Below are 24,205 nucleotides of genomic sequence, written 5' to 3' on the forward strand. Positions count from 1 at the left end.
CCTGTGAGCTGCCACCAGAATCTCATCTTACGTGTCTGTTAATGGCAATGCAGGCTTTTTCCAGCACTCAAACTGTTTCAGCTGCTACCCATTACCCAGTTCCAAAGCTGTGTCTGTATTTTTGGGTGTTTGTTATAACATACTACTTGTCTGGTACCAATTTTAGACCATTCAGAATGCTGTAACAATATCACAGACTGAGTAACTTATGAAGAACATAGGTAACCTATAAAGAGCAAACAGTGGTTTATGCCTGTAATCTTAGTACTTTGGGAGGCTGAGGTGGGAGAATTGCTTAAAATCGGGAGTTCAAGACCAGCCTGGGCAACAAAGACCCCAGTTCTACAAAAAAAAAAAAAAAAAAAAAAAAAAAAAAAAGATACCCAGGTGCAGTGGTATGTGCTACTTGGGAGGCTGAAGCAGGAGAATCGCTTGAGGCCGGGAGGTAAAGGCCATGAACCATGATCACGCCACCACATTTCAGCCTGGGCAAAAAGCAAGTTGCTGTCTCATTTTTTTTTCCTAGTTCTGGAGGCTGGGAAGTCAAAGATAGAGGCACCAGCAGATTTAGTATGTAGGCAGGAGGAAGGCAGTGTCTCTCCTTCCAACGTGGCACCTTTTTGCTGCAACTTCTGAAGGGGAAGGAATATTGTAGCCTCACATGGCAGAAGGTAGAGGGGAAGAGGGACTAGATGATAAGTAAAGCCTCCTTTAGAAGGGCCTTTATTCCATTCGTGAAGGAGGAGCCTTTGTGATCTAGTCACTTCTTAAAGTCCCCACCTCTTAGTATCACATTGGCCATGAAGTTTCAACATGTAAACTTTGGAAGAGACATATTCAAGCCATAGCAGTCTGTCTCCTGTCTTAGAAACACCACCCTTGATCTCATGCTGGCCCCTAGCCACTCCCCTTTTCCTCTTCTCTGACTCAAACCCTAAAGTGGTTTCTCTACTTCTCTACTTTTCTACTTCTCATCCTCTACTACCTGGCTCCATACCAAACTATAGACCTTCAATATGTCCAATCATAAATGGATGCATTCCATTCAGTAGTATTCAATAGTATTGGAAAAAGTGATTACCCCAACTCGTATAATGGTATTTGATGTATTAGTGTGTCTAGGCTGTAGTTTCCAGTCAATTTGTGTTGTTGTAAAAGTAATTTGTAGATGTGATTAAAGCCTATAAACAGTTGACTTTAAGTTAGGGAGATCATCCTGTACAATATGCTGGGCCTGGTTCAACTAGTTGGAAGGCCTTAAGAGCTGAGCAGAGGCTTCCCTATTGAAGAGATTCTGCCTGATGACAGCAAGTTAATTTTCAACTGAGTTCAAGTCTGCCCTTCCTGAAAGCCTACCCTATAGATTTCAAACTTGTCTAAACAGCCTTCAAAATTGCAAAGTAACAACATTTGATAACCTTTAGATGAAGTTACATATATACTACCTTAGAACCATTTAAACACAGTGTGATGGAATTTGGCTGAATGTTTGTAATGGCCTTGGAGAAACTAGGGAAAGAAAAGGCTGAGATTAAGCCTTCAAATTTGAAGCTTAATCTCTGTATAAATAACCTGAACTCTCATATTTGTCCTGAAATGACCCTTTATCTGCTATAGCTGCAGGGTCAAGATTTCCAAAAGTCAAACCCAGAGTGTCACATCCAGGGAGTGACTGAATTCTGATGTGAATTGGATTCCCAGCTTCACGAGATGACTTCTGTATAAGTCAGAGCATTGATTGAGAAGAAATAGGATTCTGAATAGAGAAATTTGCGCAGATTCCAATGAAACTGGGGACATCAATTCTGTGGATTTTACTTGGCTGGTAAAAACAACCCTTCTACCTCTGCCTGAGATGGTTAGCTCTCCATTGCCTGCGAGTGTTGTGTTATAAGGTACCACTGATTCTCCTTAGGATATATTCCTGACATCTGTTTCCAGACATAGTGAGGTGGTTAGCTCTCCATTGCCTGCGAGTGTTGCGTTATAAGGTACCACTGATTCTCCTTAGGATATAATCCTGACATCTGTTTCCAGACTTAGCGAGGTGGTTAGCTCTCCACTGCCTGAGAGTGTTGTGTTATAAGGTACCACTTATTCTCCTTAGGATATATTCGTGACATCTCTTTCCAGACTTAGTGGGGTGGTTAGCTCTCCATTGCCTGCGAGTGTTGTGTTATAAGGTACCACTGTTTCTCCTTAGGATATATTCCTGACAAGTGTTTCCAGACTTAGTTAGGTGGTTAGCTCTCCGTTGCCTGGTAGTGTTGCGTTATAAGGTAACACTGATTCTCCATAGGATATATTCCTGACATCTGTTTCCAGACTTAGTGAGTTGGTTAGCTCTCCATTGTCTGAGAGTGTTGTGTTATAAGGTACCACTGATTCTCCTTACGATATATTCCTGACATCTGTCTCCAGACTTAGTGAAATGGTTAGCTCTCTATTTCCTGATAGTGTTGTATTATAAGATACCACTGATTCTCCTTAGGATATATTCCTGACATCTGTTTCCACACTTAGTGAGGTGGTTAGCTCTCAACTTCCTGACAGGCTACATTATAAGGTTCTACTGATTCTCCTTAGGATATATTCCTGACATCTGTCTCCAGACTTAGTGAGATAGTTAGCACTCCATTGCCTGCGAGTGTTGTGTTATAAAGTACCACTGATTCTCCTTAGGATATATTCTTGACATCTGTTTCCAGACTTAGTGAAGTGGTTAACTCTCCATTGCCTGCGAGTGTTGCGTTTTAAGGTACCACTGATTCTCCTTAGGATATATTCCTGACATGTGTTTCCAGACTTAGTGAGGTGGTTAGCTCTACCATTGCCTGACAGTGTTGTATAATGAGGTACCACTTATTCTCCATAGGATATATTCTTGACATCTGTTTCCAAACGTAGTGAAGTGGTTAGCTCTCCATTGCCTGCGAGTGTTGTGTTATAAGGTACCAGTGATTCTCCTTAGGATATATTCCTGACATCTGTTTCCAGACTTAGTGAGGTGGTTAGCTCTACCATTGCCTGATAGTGTTGTGAAATAAGGTACTACTGATTCTCCATAGGATATAATCCTGACATTTCTTTCCAGACTTAGTGGGGTGGTTAGCTCTCCATTGCCTGCTAGTGTTGCATTATAAAGTACCACTGATTCTCCTTAGGATATATTCCTGACAATTGTTTCCAGACTTAGTGAGGTGGTTAGCTCTTAACTGCCTGACAGTGCTATGGTATAAGGTTCTACTCATTCTCCTTAGGATATATTCCTGACATCTGTTTCCAGACTTAGTGAGGTGGTTAGCTCTCCATTGTCTGAGAGTGTTGTGTGATAAGGTACCACTGATTCTCCTTAGGATATATTGCTGTTATATCTTTCCAGACTTAGTGAGATGGTTAGCTCTCCATTGCCTGAGAATGTTGCGTTATAAGGTACCACTGATTCTTCTTAGGATATATTCCTGACATGTGTTTCCAGACTTAGTGAGGTGGTTAGCTCTACCATTGCCTGACAGTGTTGTATAATGAGGTACCACTTATTCTCCTTAGGATATATTCCTGACATCTGTTTCCAGACTTTCTGAGGTGGTTAGCTCTCCATTGTCTGAGTGTTGTGAAATAAGGTACTACTGATTCTCCATAGGATATATTCCTGACATTTCTTTCCAGACTAAGTGGGGTGGTTAGCTCTCCATTGCCTGCTAGTGTTGCATTATAAAGTACCACTGATTCTCCTTAGGATATATTCCTGACAACTGTTTCCAGACTTAGGTGGTTAGCTCTCCATTGCCTCCGAGTGTTGCGTTATGAAGTACCACTGATTCTCCTTAGTATATAATCCTGACATCTGTTTCCAGATTTAGTGAAGTGGTTAGCTCTCCACTGCCTGAGAGTGTTGTGTTATAAGGTACCACTGATTCTCCTTAGGATATAATCCTGATATATCTTTCCAGACTTAGTGAGGTGGTTAGCTCTCCATTGCCTGTGAGTGTTGCGTTATAAGGTACCACTGATTCTTCTTAGGATATATTCCTGACATCTCTTTCCAGACTTAGTGAGGTGGTTAGCTCTCAACTGCCTGACAGTGCTATGTTAAAAGGTTCTACTGATTCTCCTTAGGATATATTCCTGAATTCTGTTTCCAGACTTTGTGAGGTGGTTAGCTCTCCATTGTCTGAGAGTGTTGTGTTATAAGGTACCACTGATTCTCCTTAGGATATATTCCTGACATCTGTTTCCAGACTTAGGTGGTTAGCTCTCCATTGCCTGTGAGTGCCGAATTATAAAGTACCACTGATTCTCCTTCGGATATATTCTTGACAACTGTCTCCAGACTTAGTTAGGTGATTAGCTCTCCATTGCCTCCGAATGTTGCGTTATGAAGTACCACTGATTCTCCTTAGTATATAATCCTGACATCTGTTTCCAGACTTATTGAAGTGGTTAGCTCTCCACTGCCTGAGAGTGTTGTGTTATAAGGTACCACTGATTTTCCTTAGGATATATTCCTGACAGCTGTTTCCAGACTTAGGTGGTTAACTCTCCATTGCCTGCGAGTGTTGTGTTATAAAATACCACTGATTCTCCTTAGGATATATTCCTGACATCTGTTTCCAGACTTAGTGAGGTGGTTAGCTCTCCATTGCCTGATAGTGTTGTGTTATAAGGTACCACTAATTCTCCTTAGGATATAATCCTGACATCTGTTTCCACACTTAGTGAGGTGGTTAGCTCTACCATTGCCTGATAGTATTGTGTAATAAGGTACCACTGATTCTCCATAGGATATGTTCCTGACATCTGTTTCCACACTTAGTGAGGTGGTTAGCTCTCAACTGCCTCACAGTGCTATGTTATAAGGTTATACTGATTCTCCTTAGGATATATTCCTGACATCTGTTTCCAGACTTAGTGAGGTGGTTAGCTCTCCATTGCCTGTGAATGTTGCGTTATAAGGTACCACTGATTCTTCTTAGGATATATTGCTGACATCTGTTTCCACACTTAGTGAGGTGGTTAGCTCTCAACTTCCTGACAGGTTACATTATAAGTTACCACTGATTCTCCTTAGGATATATTCCTGACATCTGTCTCCAGACTTAGTGAGATGGTTAGCTCACCATTGCCTGCGAGTGTTGCATTATAAAGTACCACTGATTCTCCTTAGGATATATTCCTGACATCTGTTTCCAGACTTAGTGTGGTGGTTAGCTCTCCATTGTCTGAGAGTGTTGTGTTATAAGGTACCACTGATTCTCCTTAGGATATATTCCTGAGATCTGTCCCCAGACTTAGTGAGATGGTTAGCTCTCCATTGCCTGCGAGTGTTGCGTTATAAAGTACCACTGATTCTCCTTAGGATATATTCCTGACATCTGTTTCCAGACTTAGTGAGGTGGTTAGCTCTCCATTGCCTGAGATTGTTGTGTTATAAGGCACCACTGATTCTCCTTAGGATATGTTCCTGACATCTGTTTCCAGACTTAGACTCTCACGTTCCAAAAGCTCCTAAATGGTGAAGTGCAAAGTGTGATGCATGAGGAGATGCACAACCTCAAAATATCTGCATGACTTTCCCCTATTTTCATACAGAAATACAGGGAATATGTAGGAATGAATCTTCAGGGAGGGATCATGATGAAAAGAATATAAAGTTGGATCAAGCTAAATTTATTGATGTGTCCATTAAGCATAGAATCTAGGTTTATTTTAGCTTTAGGGGCTATAAAGGATTCTGTCTGTTTAAAATGTGGACCCAAAGGTGGCCTACACTAAATGAAGTTGAAATGCTAGACCTGTGTGGGTCTCCTCTAGAGAAAGTGTATCAGAAGGCTTATGGAGGTAGGAATCCTATAATGGATTTGTCACATAAGACCCCTTTACCTACCCCAGGAGAATCTAGAGGACCTGCTTTTTATACTTTGAGAAATTTGAGTCTCCAGCACCCTTCTAAGAGCTTGGTTGTCATTCTCTGTAGGTCAGAAATTAAAGTGGGAATTGCTACCATGAAACTGCCTTCCTTAATAGAATAGAGATAATGGAATCCCAAGGTAGCAGAAGCTAAGTGGTAGTACTTAAACACCAGAGATGGGCCGAAATAATTAGTGTAAAACCAAACCAGTAATCAGAATAGAGTGACTCAGAGACCCATGCTATTCACTGATTGATCACGATGTCCCTAGAAAAGTAATAGATGGGAATCTAGTAAATTCTTGGACAGCATAAGTAAGAGTTCTAGTAAATGGTCTAACATGAATCACCAAAAGTCACAGCCCCTCCATCAATTCCCAGACATCAGCTAGCTCAGACCAAGAATCATTTGAAGCTGAGATTTGGTCTCTTTGAGGAATGACGTTGCTGTACTACTAAAAGTTCATACTGTTAATATTTTTTTCAGCCTTCTCCAAAAGGACTTATCAGTATGATAATTCACTAGGGAAAGGAAGATAATCAGGCTTCTCAGGGATAACTAGACACTGGCTATGAACTTACAGTAACTCCCGTAAACCCAAAATATCACTGCAGTACAGAGGGTAGAGGCTTATGAAGGTTGGGTCATAGAATTTTAGCTAAGGGTCAATTCACAGTGTGGGTCAAGTGGGTCCCCAAACTCATCCTGTGGTTATTTCCCCCGTCTGGAATGTATATTTATAACAGACATACTCAGCAACTAATAGAATCCCCACGTGTGTTCCCTGACCTGTAGAATGAAGACTTTTTGGTAGCAAAGGCTACGTGGAAGTCATTAGTACTACCTCTACCTACAAAAACAGTGAACCAAAAGCAATACCATATTCTAGAGAACAGTGCCAATATCAAGGACTTGAAAGATGCAGGGATAAGGCCGGGCGCGGTGGCTCAAGCCTGTAATCCCAGCACTTTGGGAGGCCGAGACGGGCGGATCACGAGGTCAGGAGATCGAGACCATCCTGGCTAACACGGTGAAACCCCGTCTCTACTAAAAAATACAAAAAACTAGCTGGGCGAGGTGGCGGGCGCCTGTAGTCCCAGCTACTCGGGAGGCTGAGGCAGGAGAATGGCGTAAACCCGGGAGGTGGAGCTTGCAGTGAGCTGAGATCCGGCCACTGCACTCCAGCCTGGGCTACAGAGCGAGACTCCGTCTCAAAAAAAAAAAAAAAAAAAAAGATGCAGGGATACTGCTTTTCACCACATTCTTAACTTGCCTATTTGGCTTATGCTAAGACAGATTTTGGAGAATGACAGTTTAGGATTGTCAAACTTAGTCAAGTGGTGACTCTAGTTACTGTTGAAGATGTGATTTGTTATTTGAGAAAATTAATATAACCTTTTAGTACCTGGTATGCAGCTGTTGATTTGGCAAATACATTTTCTATACCTGTTAGTAAAAACCATCAAAAGCAATTTGCTTTCAGCTGGCATGACAATATATTTTCATGATTCTACCTTAGGGTATCAACTCTATCCCTATGCCATAGTCCACAGATCTTGATTACATTTCCTTTCCATAATATGTGCTGATTACTCATATTAATGTTATGCTGATTGGGCCTTGTGATCAGGAAGTAGCAACTACTCTAGACATAGGATTAAGACATTTGCATGACACTAGAAAATGAATGCCACTGAAAATCAAAGGATGTTCACTTAAGTGAAATTTCCAAAGGCCCAGTCGTATGGGGCACGTTAGGTATGTCTAAGGCAAAAGTTTATTGCAAATGGCCCCTCCTACCGCCCAAAGAGGCACAATGCCTAATTGGCCTTCTTGGATCTTTGCAGAAACTTATCTTACTGAGGTATGCTACTCCAGCTCACTTACCAAGTGACTCAAAGCTATAAGCTTTGAGTAGGTCCCAGAACAAGAGAAGGCTCTGCTACCATTCAAGGTGCTTTGCCACTGGCCATATGGCTTAGTAGATCCTGTGGCGATCAAAGTATCAGTGGCAGATAGGGATGCTGTTTGAACCCTTGAGGAGACCTCCCATAGGTAAATCACAGATTCAGGATTTTAAGCAAGCCCTACTATTGCCTGTGGATAACTTATTTTTAGAAACAACTTTTAGCTTGCTACAGGCCCTTGTAGAGACTGAATGCTTAATCATGTGTCACCAAGATGTTGTGTGACCTGAGATGCCCATGAGGAACTGGGTAGTGTATGCCCCACAGTTACAAAGTTGGAGATGCACAGCAGCACTTCATTAATAAATGAAAGCAGTATATTTGAGATTGTGCTTGTGCAGACTTTGAAGACAATTTGCATGAGGAATTGATCCAAATGTTCAGAGCTCCTGCTCCTGTCCCTACATTACCTTCTTCCAGCTCATAACTATGGACTCATGAAGATTTTTATATGAGCAGTTGACTGTAGAAGAGAGAACTCTGGCTCAGTTTACAAATGACTCTCCATGATATGCAGGCATCACAAGTAGGCAGCTGCAGCACTACAGCCCATTTCTGGGACATCCTTAAAGAATGCTGGTGAAGGAAATTCCTTTCTGCAGCCAGAACTTTGAACAGTAAACCTGATGGTTCATTTTGCCTGGAAGGGGAAATGGCCTGAGGTAAGAATCTGTAATAGTTCCTAAGCTGTGGCCAATGGTTTGGCTGAATGGTCAGGGGTGTAGAAGGAATATAAGTGTAGAAGAAATGCAATTAGAAAACTGGAGACAATAAGGTCTGGAGGAGAGGTAAGTGGACCAACCTCAAAGGTGGAATGGCCTTTTGAAGACTAAATTACAGCATCAGCTATTGGCAAAACCTTGCAGGTCTGAAGCAGAAGCTTCTAGGATTCTATGTAGTCTTTAAATCACTGTCCAATATAACTATTTCTCCCATAACCAGTTTTCAAATGTGTAAGAATCAAGGGGTGAAAATACAAATAACTTTACTATTACCCCCTAGTGATCTACTAAATTGTTTTATTCCCAAGGAGTTTGGAACTAAGACCCCTAGACAGCAGAGCCTAAAGGAGGAATGACTCTACCAGGAGACAAAATAATGAATCTGTTAAAGTTGAGATGGCTGGCTGCCTCATACCTCTGATTCAAAAGTAAAGGAGTTGCTGTACTTGTTAGGGCAATTGTTCCTGACAACCAAGGGGAAATTGGACTGCTACACAAGAACATAAGGGCTAATATGCCTGGAATACACAAGATCCCTTAGGGTGTCTCTTGGTACCACCATGTCTTGTGATCAGTCAACTGAATACCATACCAACTCCATTCAGAAGGGATCGCTAATGGTCCAGACCTTTCAGGAGTGAAAGCTTGGGTTACACAACACGGCAAAGAACCACAGTCAACTGAAGTGCTTACTGGAGGTAAAGGAAAGATGGAAGGGGGTGTTGGCAGAAGGTGGTTATAAATACTAGCTCTGACCATCTGACTAGTTGTAGAAACAAAGACACTGATAGTTACAAATATTTGTTAGGTATGTTTGTATATAAAGTAACTATTTTTGTCTCATCTCCTTCTTACAATCTAATATAAATGTTAATACTAGTTGACCTAGTATTTGTTATAGTAGTATTCAAGCTATCACATATTAAAGAAGAGTAAACTGTACCCAATTAAACTTAAACCCCCTTTTGGGGAAAGGGTTACTGTGTTTTCAGTTGTACATGGGACAGTTGTATTATGTTAGGCAGAATTTACTATTTGGAGATTAACTATGTCTTAATGTGAGGCCGATGGGTGCCAAGTTGATAAGGGTAGATTGTAATGATTTTTTGATATGCCTACGTGGCAAGACTACTGTCCCCAGTTCTAAAAACACTAATGTAGGTATTGCTTTAGAAGTATCATGTAATATGATTAAACTCCATAGTTAGTTGACTTGAAGTGTAAGGGATATTCTCCCAGATAAGCTTATGAGCCTGGTCCAATCGTTTGAAAGGACTGAACAGAGCTGAGGCTTCCCTAATGAAGAAATTCTGCTGCAGTCAGAAGTTTCAGCAGCACCTGAGTTCCTGCCTGTTCCTCCTGAAAGGCTGCCCCATCTGTGGATAATGGACTTGCTTTGCCAGCTTCCACAATTGCATGAAACAAGTCCTTGCAATGAATCAGAACACGTATTAATATGTATCTCTTGGTTCTGTTTCTCTGGTTAGGCCTTGCATGATACATCCTCTTAATATCTGATACCACTTCTAAGGTTCAAGAATGCCAAGAGCAGCAGTTCCAGCCTTGCAGAGGAGAATGAAAGTGACTTCTATAAGTCTGAGCCTTCAGTGTCAGCTGTCCCATGATTTATCCACCTTTGTCCTCTTCTGGTGATACCTGGAAGTTCACAGTGATGACAGCTAAAGAAACACCCCTCATGATTCTCGGGCAATTCTGCTGAGGTCTCATGGCAAAATAGGCATTATGCCAAGGGTACAACCAGATAAATCATACTTTCCTATCTTTCCATTATTTGGAGCTGCCTTCCTAGCTGAAAATAACTTTAGAATGTGAACATTCATGGCGGCCATCAGAATGTTTGTTGCTTTTTAAAAGTTTAGAGATAGAAAAGCAGTTTTTTGGTAGAAAGTCTTACATATTCCTCTTGAGGTTCAAAGTCCTTTTCTCACTACCCACCTCTCCATCCCACTTGCTTATTACAAGATTACTTAAAAAATAAGTAGAAGAACAAGGTTTCATAAAAGTGTTGATAACTTAGGTTTTTATGCAATTTCCTGTCTATACTTGATGTATCTTGGCCATTTATCAATAAAGAACCACTCATTCCTAATGTATACACAGTATTCTATAGTATGAATGAACTGGAACTTAGTGTTTGCCTTATGGATAGACATTTAGGGTTGTCTAGCTCCTTGGCAATTAAAAATGATGCAATGAAGAAACATAACACACCCTTGCTTCTCTGTGCTTCTATTTCTGTAGGGTAGATTCTTAGGAAAAACCCCTTTGATGCTGGATAATATGTCCAAGAACAGAGGTAACAAATCTAGCCTAAGATTGTCCTTCCATATTGTTTGCTATTATCCCTATGTACTTTTCAATTCATGCAGTCACTAAAGATGTGGCCATAGAAAATGCTACATGGATCTCCCTTCATAGAAAAACTTTTTATTCAGTTATTAGGAGCAGAGATGGTGGAAAGCCTCCAGCTGTCTTTCCGGATCCACTTGGGCTTTCAAGCCAAGGTCATGGTCTTCATGGGCAGCTTCCAGCCAACGACTGAGTCTGGTAGTTATAATTAGAGACTATTTCTGCCAAAAACACATGACTCTGCTCAGTTTTAACTGGTGGAGACTTTGTCAGATCTGCCTGAGAACTGAAGTCTGTATGCCTAGTCCTCCGCCCCACTTTAGATCTGCACAGCCACCTGAAGGCTTGCCTCACTATGATGGGTGGAATAATGCCCCCAAAATGTTCGTTTCAATCCCATGAACTTGCAAGTATTCCATACATGGTGAAATTAAGTTGAAGACTTTCAGATTATTCTGGATTATCTGAGTGGGTCTGATGGCATCACAGGGGTCCTCGAAAAGGAGAGGAGATAGGATAATCAGTCAGAATGAGAGGAAGCAGAGGTTAGAATGATTCAAGGTCACAAACCAAGGGGTACAGGCAGCCCCTAGAAGCTGGAAAGTGAGTAGGTGGATTTTCCCCTAGAACTTTCAGGAGGAATGTAGGCTGCCACCAAGATGTTGACTTTTTTAGCTCAGTGAAACCTATTTATTTCAGATGTCCAGAACCATAAGATGATAAACTGGTGTCTTAAGTCAGTAAGTGTGGTAACTTGCTATGGCAGCAAGAAGAAACTAATGCACTGGCTTGACCTTGTGTTCACCTTTCACTGTTCAGAGGCATTACCCCCAGGAAACCTCTCACTCCAAACCCTGTCTCTCAGCCTCTGCTTCTCAGAGAGCCTGACAAACTGGAAAGGATTGAACGTTACCAACTTCTGACCAACACCTTGCTGCAGCAAAATTCATGAGAGCCTGCCGATCATTGTCATGACTCAAGTTTAAGAGCTGCATTAAAATGGTGAAAGGAAAATCTTGGGAGAAGGATGTAGAACAATCACAAATGACAATCAGCTTCTCAGAAATATCTTGATTCTCAGAATCAACTTATCTAGCAGCTTCTAAAGCAGGGAATTGAGCCAGGAGGACAGGATTCACTTGTCAGCAGCCTCTGTGGCTGGTTTCAGAACCATGTGACCCCTCTATAATCACTCACAATTGCAGTACCCTCATTCTGGGGCACTACTTCACTAAATTAGGCACAGCTTGGGAATTCCATGTAACAGGGGAGACATAGATGACAAAACGTTCTATAAAGAGGCCAAACATATGTATACTACATATACCATGTATATAAGATCATTTATTCTTCATGAAAATCCAGTGAAGAAGATGTCATCTCACCATATAGAAACAGGCCACCATCTCAATGTCATCACAGGTTGGAATAAACGGAGACTCGGATGGATGTGAAGTGCATGTAGAAGAAAGCAGTTAGTAGGATTAGCTCTACCTCTTACTGCTGCACTTGGTCCTGAGGCCATACATGGCTTTCATCTTTCTCTACTTCCTACTCAGGATTATCCTCACCCTTGCCTTAGTACTTTTCCTGGGCTAGAGAGCTTGCCTCGTGGCCCAGACCTTTATCTATGGGAAGTCAGTCCTTGACTCCTAGGAAAGGCCATAGTCCATGTGGATATACGTGAGTGTAGCCCTGGTCTGCAGAGGAGAGCCAACGCTGGCCCTGAAACAAAATCATATTGCAACAGATAGAACTTCTGAGTGGTACTGGTGCCCCATGCTCACTGCATTCCTGCAGGCCTTGGTGGCACAGGCCTATTACTGGGAAGTGCTAGCGCTTACTAGGGACGAGTAAGCCACGTTGTAAGCTGAAGGTTCCGGGGGTCTGTAGAGCCAAGACTCTCAGGCATCCATCCAGATGTCCCCATCCCCCAGTTTTCCCCATCAAGGTCCCGACCTGAACATAACAGACATGAGCTGGCTGGGCACATTCATTTCCCACCAAAGCTCTGTTTTTTTCACTTCTCTGTGTTTAGCTGTGTTTACTCTTTTATTGTAGGAGATGAGGGCCTCTTGATAAGCCACCAAAGAGGCCCTCTGGTTCTTACACTTAAGGATTTTTAATTTTTGCTTTATAAATTTTTAAATTTATTTTTAACTGAAAATATGTTTATGGGTTGCAATGTGATGTTTTATACCTGTACACTCTGTACAATGGCTAAATCAAGCTAATACATCTATTATCTCGCTTTTTGTGGTAAGGATATTTAAAATTAACAATTTTGAAATATACAATATATTAACTATAGTCACCATGCTGTGCAATATATCTCTTGAACTTACTCTTCCTGACTAGCTGAAATTTCATACCTTTGACTAGCATGTATTCGCTAATCCCCACCTCAGCTCCTAGTAACCACCATTCTACTCTCTGCTTCTGAGTTCAACTTTTTAAGTTTCCACATATGAGATCACATGGTATTTGTCTTTCTGTGCCTGGCTTTTTTCACTTAGTGTTTTGCAGGTTCATCTACATTGTTGTATATAATACAATTTGCTTCTTTTTGTAAGGCTGAATAATATTGCATTGTGTGTATTTACAGCATTCTTTACCTGTTCATTCATTGATGGACACTTAGGTTGATTCCATATCTTAGTGACTATGAATAATGCTGCAATGAACCTGGGAGTGCAGATACCTCTTCAACATACTTATCTTCTGTGGATAAATACTCAGTAGGGTGATGGCTGGCTCATATGGTAGTTCTACTTTTAACTTTTTAAGGATCCTCCATACCTTTTTCCATTGTGATCATTAATATGAGATGTCAACTTGATTGGATTGAGGGATGCCTAGATGGCAGGTAAAGGATTTTGGGGTGTGTCTGTCATCAGAGATTGACATTTCAGTCAGTGAACTGAGAGAGGAAGACCTACCCTCAGTGTGGGGTGGGGCACCATCCAGTCCACTGCCAGCACAGCTAGAACAAAGCAGGCAGAAGAGGGACAAGCAGCTTGTTGGATCTTCTGGCTCTTCTTGTGCTGGACACTTGCTTTCTCTCCTCCTGCCCTTGGACATTAGACTGCATGTTTTTCAGCCTTTGGACTTGCACCAGCTGCCTCCTGGGGGCTGTTGGGCCTTTGGCCTCAGGCTGAGGGTTGCATTGTTTGTTCCCCTGGTTCTGAGGCTTTCGGACTTGGATTGAGCCATACTACTGGCTTCTCTCTTTCCCCAGCTTTCATGCCTTCTCTTCCCCAGCCTGTCATGGGATTTACCATGTAATTGAGCCAATTCTCCCCAATAAACCCCCTTTTGTATATGTATACATATATCCTACCAGTTCTATCCCTCTGGAGAACATGAGTATTAATATATCCATAATGGCTATACTACAGCCATTTTACGATTTACAATCCCCACCAGCAATACACAAATATTCCCTTTTCTCCACATCTTTCCCCATACTTGTGTTCTGTCTTTTTGATAATAGTCATTCTAATACAAGTATGAAGTGACATCTCATTGTGGTTTTAATTTGTATTTCCCCGATAATTAGTGATGTTGATTTTTTTAGTATATATGTATTTGCTGGCTATTTGTATGTCATCTTTTAAAATGTCTGTTCAGGTCCTTTGCCCATGTTGTAACCTGGTCATTTTCTTACTACTGAGTTTAAGTTCTGTATATATTTTGTATGTTAACTCCTTATCAGATGTACAATTTACAAATATTTTCTCCCATTCCATAGGTTATTTCTTCATTCTGAGAATTTCCTTTGCTCTGAAGAAGCTTTTTAGTTTGTAATCTCATTTGTCTATTTTTATTGCCTGTATTTTTGGAGACACATCCAAAAAATTACTGTCTAGACAAATGTCATGGAGCTTTCCCCCTGTATTTTCTTTCAGTAGTTTTACAATTCTAGGTCTATTTGTCCTAGGTTCATTTTTAACTCAAGTTTTGTACATGGTATGAGAAAAGGGTCCAATTTCATTCTTGTAGATATGTTTTCCCAAAACCATTTATTGAAGAGATTGTCCTTTCCCCATTGTCATACTTAATCGCTGCTTGATAGCTCTAGTTAATCTTAGGTGTCAAACTGATTTGGATTAAGGAATGGCTGGAGAGCTGGTAAAACATTATTTCTGGATGTGTCTGTGAAGGTGTTTCCAGAGAAGACTGGCCTGTGAGTTGGTGGAATGAGTTGGGAAGATCCGCTCTCAACATTGGCAGGTACCATCCAATTGGCTGGGGACCCAAGAGAAAAAAGGCAGAGGAAAGATGATTTCTCTTACACGCGCGCACACACACACACACACTCCCTCTCTCTTGTTCACACTCACACTTTCTTGTTCACACACTCTTTCTCTCTTGTTCACAGACTTGTTCACATACTTTCACTTTTTTCTTTTTTGAGACGGAGTCTTACTCTGTGGCCAAGGCTGGAATGCAGTGGCATGATCTCAGCTCACTGCAACCTCTGACTCCCATTTTCAAGTGATTATCCTGCCTCAGCCTCCTGAGTAGCTGGGATTATAGGCGCCCACCACTACACCTGGCTATTTTTTGCATTTTTAGTACAGACAGGGTTTTGCCATGTTGGCCAGGCTAGTCTCGAACTCCTGACCTCAAGTAATCCGCCCACTTCAGCCTCCCAAAGTGCTGGGGTTACAGGCGTAAGCCACCATGCCTGGCCTCTTTGACAGTCTTTGACACATTCTCTCACACTCCTTCTCACACTCCCTCTCATACTCTTTCACATACACACTCTTTCATATTCACACACCCACTGTGTTTCAGGCACGCACTCTCTTTCACTCTGTCTTTCACACTCTGTCTTTCATACTCTTTCACACTCTGTCTTTCATATGCTCTTTCACACACTCCTCTTTTGCACACTCCTCTTTTATACTCTCTCTCTCTTTCACACTCTCTCTGCCTTTCACACACTCACTCTTTCACACACACTCTCAGCTGGGACACCCTTCTTCTGTTCCCAGATGTCAGAACTCCAGGCACTCTGCCATTTGGACTCTGGGACTTAGACCAGTGGCCCCACAAGTTCTCGGGTCTCCAATCTCAAACTGAGAATGACACCATTTTCCCTGGTTCTGAGGCTTTTCAACTTGGACCAAGCAGCACTACGAGCATCCCAGGGTCTCCGTCTTGCAAATGACCTGTTATGGGACTTCTTAGTTTCCATAATCATGTGAACTAATAAATCTTCTTATGTACGGTCATGTGCCGCCTGACAATTTTTTGATCGATGATGGACCACGTATATTGCGGTGGTCCCATAAAACTATACTGTATTTTGACTGTACCTTTTCTATATTTAAATATTTAAATATATAATTACTATCGTGTTATAATTGCTTACAGTATTCAGTACAGTAACATGTGATACAGGTTTGTAACCTAGGAGCAATAGGTGATAACAGATACCCTACTTAGATTTTTGGAGGCAGCACATTCCTCATTCATTGTATTAAAATAGCCCATCTACCAAGTGACCTGAAAAGCTGCTCATTTTGACTGGGGCCCAGAACAGGGAAAGACTCTACAACAGGTTCAAGCTGCTCTGCCACTCGGCATATGATCTAACAAACTGAATGGTGCTCAAGGTGTCAGTGGCAGATAGTGATTCTGTTTGGAGCTTTTGTAAGGCCCCTGTAAGTGAACCATAGCAGAGGCCCTTAGGCTTTTAGAGCATGGCCCTACTGTCATCCACAGATAACCACTTTCCTTTGGAGAAAACTCTTGGCCTGCCACTGGGCCTTAATAGAAATTGAACAATTGACCAAAGGCCACTAATGTCCTTTGTCTATTTTTTAACCATGCAACCTGAATTGGGTGTTACTTGACCCACTAAACCATAAAGTTGGGTATGCACAGCAGCACTCCATAAAATAGTGGCGTATATATGGTCAGACCTGAGTAGGTCCTGAAGGCACAAGTAAGTTACTTGAAGTGGCCCAAATGTCCATGGCTTCTACTCTTGCTATACTGCCTTCTCTCCCCAAACCTATACCTGTGCCTCATGAGGAGTACCCTATGTTCAGTTGACAGAGGAAGGGAAGACTGGAGCCTGATTTACAGATGGTCCTGCACAATGTGCAGGCATAATCCACAAGTGGACAGCTTCAGCATGATAGCCCTTTCTGGGACATTCCTGTAGATAATGGGGAAAGGAAATATGAATAGGCAGAACTTCAGAGAGTATACTGGTCATGCATTTTGCTTGCAAGGAAAAATGGCAATATTTGATTATACAATCGTGTACCACATAATGTTTCAACAGTGGACCACATATACAACCATGAACCCATAAGACTGTAATGAAGCCGAAAAATTCCTGTCACCTGGTGATATCATAGCCATCACAGTACACCGCATTACTCACATGCTTGTGGTGATGCTGGTGTAAACACACCTACTGCACTGCCAGTCACATGAAAGTATTGCACATAAAGTTATGTATAGTACATAATACCTGATGATAAACAACTGTTACTGGTTTATATATGTACTGTATCATTTTAGTGTATTCCTTCTTAAAATTATAAAACAGCTTCAGGTAGGTCTTTCAGGAGGTATTACAGGCAAAGGCATTGTTGTAGATGACAGCTCCGTGCACATTACTGTCTGTGAAGACCTGCCAGTGGGGCAAGATGTGGAGGTAGAAGACAGTGACGCTGATGATCCTGACCCTGTGTAGGCTTAGGTTAATGTGTGTGCTTGTGTCCAAAAAGTTTAAAAGTAAGAAACTTAATAGAAAAAAGCTTAAGAATATAAAGAAAATGTTTGTGCAGATACAATGTTTTAAATGAAGTGTTAAGAGTCAGACTTAAAAAAAAAACTTACATTTATAAAGTAAAAATTATATGAGCAAAGGTTAATTTATTGAAGGAAAACTATTTTTAAAAACTCAGCCTCAGTGTACAGTGTTTATAAAGCCTACAGTAATAGGTAGTATGTAGTAATGTCCTAGGCCTTCACATTTACTTACCACTCACTGATTCACCCAGAGCGACTTCTAGTCCTGTAAGCTCCATTCATGGTAAGCACCCATTACAAGCATACCATTTTTTATCTTGTACCATATTTTTACTGTACCTTTTCTATGTTTGGTATGTTTAAATACCACAAATACTTACCATTGTGTTACAATTGCCTATAGTATTCAGTATAGTAACATGCTGTACAGGTTTGTAGCTTAGGAGCAATGGGCTATACCCTCTAGGTTTGTGAAAGTATACTCTGCAGTCACACAAGACAAAATTGCCTATAGCACTTATCAGAAGGTATACCTATTAAGTGATACACGACTATACTGACATGGCTGTGGCCAGTGATTTAGCTGGATGGTCAGGGACTTCGAAGGAACGTGATTGGAAAACTGAAAAATTTGGGAATAGGTACATGGATAGATCTGAGTGGGCAAAGGATGAGAAGATAGCTACATCCCATGTGCATGTTCAAAGAGTAAGCAGAGGAGGATCTTAAGTAGATAGTATGACCTGTTTTTTGGATTCTAGTCAGCCTCTTTCCAGTCACCCTTGTCATCACCCAATGTGCTCATGAACAAAGTGACCATGGTGGCAGGGATGGAGGTTATACATAGATTCAGCAACATGGATTCTGAGTCACTAAGGCTGACCTGGCTATGGCCATCATTGAGTGCCCAATCTGTCAGCAGCAGAGACCAACACATATCCCCCACCTTGTAAAATTTCTGGGGTGATCAGCTACCTGATGGCAGGTTGGTTGCATTGAAACTCTTGCATCATGGAAGGGGTGGAGTTTTGTCCTTACTGGAATAGATATTTACTCTTGACATAGATCTGTCTTCCTGTATGCAATGTTTCTGCCAAAACTACTATCCATAGACATACTGAATGCCTTATCCTTCCAAGAACATCACTTCTGACTAAGGCACTCATTTCACAGCCAAAGAAATGGAGCAATGGGCTCATGCTCATGGAATTCACTGGTCTTACCATGTTTGCCATCACTCAGTGACATCTGGCTTGATAAAATGGTGGAATGACCTTTTGAAGTCAGTTATGGTACCAGCTAGGTAACAGTGCTTTGCAGGGCTGGGGAAGGGTCTTCTAGAAGGTTGTATATGTTCTGAATCAGCATCCAACATGTGGTACTGTTTCTCCTATAGCCAGAATTCATGGGCCCAGGAATCAAGGGGTAGAAATGGGAGTGACATTATGCACTATCACTTCTAATGACCCACTAGCAAAATGTTTGCTTTTTGTTCTTATGACTTAAGCTCTGCTGACTTAGAGGTCATGGTTCCAGAGAAGGAATGTTCCACCAGGAGACACAATGACTCAATTGAGCTGGAAGTTGAGACTGCCACCTGGTCACACTGGACTCCTCATGCCTCTGACTTAGCAGGCTGAGAGGGGAGTAATGGTGTTGGTTGGGGTGATATATGTAGACTGCTACTCTGTGGTTGAGGTAAGGAAGAATAGGTCTGGAATACAGGATATCTCTTAGAAAGTCATAGTATTACCATGCTCTGTGATTAAGTTCAATGGGAAATTACAACAACCCTAGCCAGGCAGGACTAGGAATGGCTCAGAACTTTCAGGAATGAAGATTTGGGTCACCTTACCAGGTAAAGAACCATGACCGGATGAAATACTTGCTGGAGGCAAGGGGAATGTGGAATGTATTCTAGAAAGATCATTAAAAATACCAACTATGACCACATGACCAGTTATAGAGGTAGACTGTCATGAGTATTTCTAAAGAATCTATATACCCATTAATATATTAAGCAAATGTCTATTTTCATTCTTACTCCTTTATCATGTAATATAAGACTTACTGATTTATTTTGAGATGGAATCTTGCTCTGTCACCCAGGCTGGAGTGCAGTGGCATGATCTCAGCTCACTGCAACCTCCGCCTCCCAGGTTCAAGCAATTCTTCTGCCTCAGCCTCCCGAGTAGCTGGGACTACAGGTGCGTGCCACTGCACCCAGCTAATTTTTGTATTTTTAGTAGAGATGGGATTTCACCATGTTGGCCAGGCTGGTCTCAAACTCCTGACCTCAGGTGATCCACCTGCCTCAGCCTCCCAAAGTGCTGGGATTACAGACGTAAGCCACGAGTCATCATGCCAAGCCAGACTTACTGATTTTATATGAGTATTTTACAGCATAGTATTTAAGTTGTGGACTATCAGTAGAAAAGTAAAGCTCACCCAAGGACTTTACATTTTCTGGGGAAGGAATTAAAGTGTTTCATTTGTAGGATAGTTGCATCATGCTAGGTAAGGAGATGCAAATGGGTGCCAAGTTGACAAGAAGTGGACTTGATGGTTAATTTTAGATGTCAGCTTGACTGGATTAAGGAATACCTGGAGAGCTGCTAAAGTGTTATTTCTGTGTGTGAGTGAGGTGTTTCCAGAGGAGACTGTCATGTAGGTTAGTGGACTGAGTGAGTGAATGGGGAAGATCCACCCTCAAGGTGGGTAGGTACCATTCAATTGGCTAGGGACTCAGATAGAACAAAAAGGCAGAGGAAAAGTGAAGTCTCTCTCCCAGAGTTGGGACATCCTCCTCCACCTCCTGCTCTTAGATGTCAGAACTTCAGGTGCTCTGATATTTGGACCCTGGGACATATACCAGTGACCACCTCCGCCCCCATGCCCACCCCAGTTTCTCAGGCCTTTAGCCTTAGACCGAGAGTCACACCCTTAGCTTCCCTGGTTCTGAGGCTTTTGGACTTGAACGGAGCAGTGTTCCCAGCATCCCAAGTTGTCCAGCTTGCAGATGGCCTGATATGGGACTTTTCAGCCTCCGTTAACACATGAGTCAGTACCCCTGGTTAATCCCTTTCCATATATTTGTTTCCTATTGTTTCTGCCTTGGAGGACCCTGACAAATCCAACATCCCTCAGTTTACTATCCTCCTGCAGAGTATCAGTAAAACTTAGTACAAATAAGGTGGTGGCTCTAAAGGGTGCCTAGTAATCATTGTATTCTTCACCTCCATGACCTTGCAGTAAAATTAAAATTTGAAAAGCCAGAGAATGTCCATGAAGAAGCAGTTAAAATTAATTTTATTGCATTTTTTAAGTACATGTCTTATGTTCTGCATGATGAAATGCGAAGTACATATAAAGCTCTTTGCTTATGAAAGTATGATGGCTGTTTTAAAGCCAAGAACTTGTGCAATTGTCATTCTTCCAAGTAGAAATGGTATTCCATGAAGAATGTAGTTCAGCTTACAGCTCGAATTACGGTGGCTCAGACTTGGGTTTTGGACAGACATTTTCTTAAATGAATAAAGTGAGCTACTCACTTCAAGAAAACTGATGGTATTGGTTAGCACTGGTAAAAATTTGTCTTCAAGTAAAACCTAGGTTCTTGGAATCTGCCTCTATGAGCTTGACAACTTCCTATGAAAGACTTTTGTAATGAGAATGGTTGTATTAAGAATGTGAATTTTTGCTATTTTATAATGAAAATACCAACATGTAGAAGGTCTGTATAACTCCACAAACGAACTTTGCAAATGACCAGTGTACAATAATACAAAATCACATGAGATAAGAAATCCATTTTAACAATAGACCATTGGACTTGAAGAGAGCATGATGTTCATTGATACAGCTACAAATTCCAAATTGCAACTCATCTTTACCAGTTGAGTTTTGGTATAGCATTAAATAAATATCCATAGTTACCTAAAAAGGCATTAAATATTTCCTGGTGAGGCTAGATTTTATTTATAAGCTTCAAAGTAGCATTGCAACAGATGGAATACAGAAATAGGTATGAGAATTCAACTGTCTTCGAATCCACCGGGTACTTGCAAATACATAAAACAATGTTGCTATTCTATTTTTTAAGAAAATTTTTCATAAAATGACATTTTAATGAGATTAATATTTTTAATTCTGAAACTTTAAAAAAATCTTAGTATTGTATATGTCAGTAGATAAAACCCACCCAAAAGCTAACTGGGCTTTTCATTTTAATAGCATAAAAGGGTCCCAAGACCAAAAAGTTTGAGAAACTGCTCTACAAGTTCTGATCACTTATTTCTGTCGTGCTGAGAATAGAGCTTGAAGTTGCCAGAGGTCAATACTTCAGTACTTTGATTCTTCTGTTTGCCACAGCTTTCAGTTGCCTATTTATCCTTTTCTAGCATCATCTGGTGGTACTTGGGAATATCAAAGAAATATCAGAATAAACAACTATCCAAGAAGAGGATACTTGCAATCTGAAGAGTCATTAGCCTTCAAAGAAAAAATCAACTACAGAGTACATGTAGTTGGACTGCATATATACCTCGGCAATGTTTGTCTTCAGTTCTGTTGGAAGTTAACCTCCTGTGTTATCCTCCTAACTTCCTGGGGGCAATAGCCTACTTCAGGATGTGAGATATATAGGTGTAAGAACCTGTCCATGTCACTCATAAGAAACAATTCTTTCAATGTAGGTTTAAAGATTAGTTTTTTAAATGTGTTCTTAAGAGGATTTCAATCACAACAACTACTTGTTAATTCTTTTTATGTCTCTCCCTCACACCAACTTACATCATACATTACAAACTTTGGCTTTGGTGAGTGTTTCCCTAATCATTATTTTTCACAAGTGTGTACATATTTGTGTAGATACAGGTTTTTCATAAAGTTCAATTGGATTATATTACATGTTCAGCATGTTTCCATGGCCACAGAATAGGTCATGAACAGATTTCTAAGGACAAATGGTTCAGTATTTTCAAATGTTGCATAGAATTGGATGGTTACGGACTTTGTATAATTTTTAACCCTTCCCATAAAGTTTCAATTGTGCCCCAATTTTAGTTCTCATAACTGTTCAAATGAACAGGCATATACATATATCCTTACACAGTTTTAGAAGTACTTCCAAAAGATTCATAGCAGTGCAGTACAATCCTTTTTATTCAAGGAAGTGGGATCCAGAGGGCAATAAATTTAAGGCCAGATTTAAACCATAACTGTCACCAGGGATCATAAAATTTCCACGATGCCCTGTCTGCTGCTGTTCGGCTTATATGGTTAACAAGGAAGAAAGGGCTCTTCCTTTATTAATATGATGGATAGACTTCTTGAGTAATGGTTGAAAGCCTAGGCATTAATTGTCATGTTTTTGTCATTCTTTTTCTAAGTATGGCTCTTAAATGTCAGGGACATTTTTCTTGGCAGAATGAACACAATTTTTGTGTGTGGGTGACAGAGTTGAGCTCATGGGACTGCAGGATTTTTGTTTTCCTTCTCCAAGGTAGCCCATAGATACAATTTGAGTACTCTAGTATAATAGCCTATGCCATAGGGATAGAAAATAACTCTGAACAAATGAAGGAAATCAATGCCCTATGATAGAGAATGGCGTTAAATAGATAGAATTGCAAGAGGTGAATGATCACCTCCACTTGGAGATTCACAGTGAGTGCTGCTTGAGTTGAGATCTGAAGGATGAGTAGATATTTATCTTGGAGGGCATTCAAATCATGGAGAACAGCATATGCAAGTGCTCGGTGTCCTGAAAATCACTGGTATGTTCAGGCAAATGTCGTTTTTCCTATCCTGAGATTGGCAGAAGTTGCAGTGGGAGGTAAGCAGGATCACATAACAGAAGGCCGGTCCCCTGTTATAAATTTGGTCTCTCTGCCTTCAATATTGTCTTGAGTCACTGTAATGACCTGGATGAGAAATGAGGGCCTGAACGATGGAATAAGACATGATGGATTTGAGAAATTTAAAGACTGAACAGATTCCAGCTGAAACTTATCCAGGGTCTTAGTTCTGTTGAGCCTCAAACTAATTGGGAGACAACTGGCTGCCCAGGGATGGGAAAGTTGGTAGTTATCCAATTTGATTCAAGATTTCCTGAGTTGAGATCCAAGTTCATGTCACTCAGGGGCAATAGAAGGCATTTAGCCACACTGCTAATATTTGATTCTGAACTTCTTTACAAGACAGTGTGACAACAGTCAGAACTTAACAAACCACAAATCTAAGAATGTAATAGGTTATGGGCATAATTCAAAGCTTTAATGCTGGTCACTCCTAATGTAAAAGGTTGGTGAAACTCGAGTTTTCATACAATTGATGTCCAGTGCCAAGGTCCATACTAAATTATAATCTCTAATTTGATTATACTAATATGGTAATTGAGATGTGCTGGGCTAATCATCTAATGCTCCAAAGGCAAATAGTTGGACATTTATACTATT

This window comes from Chlorocebus sabaeus, chromosome 7, assembly GCF_047675955.1.
Source record: "Chlorocebus sabaeus isolate Y175 chromosome 7, mChlSab1.0.hap1, whole genome shotgun sequence".
In the NCBI taxonomy this organism is placed as follows: Eukaryota; Metazoa; Chordata; class Mammalia; order Primates; family Cercopithecidae; genus Chlorocebus; species Chlorocebus sabaeus.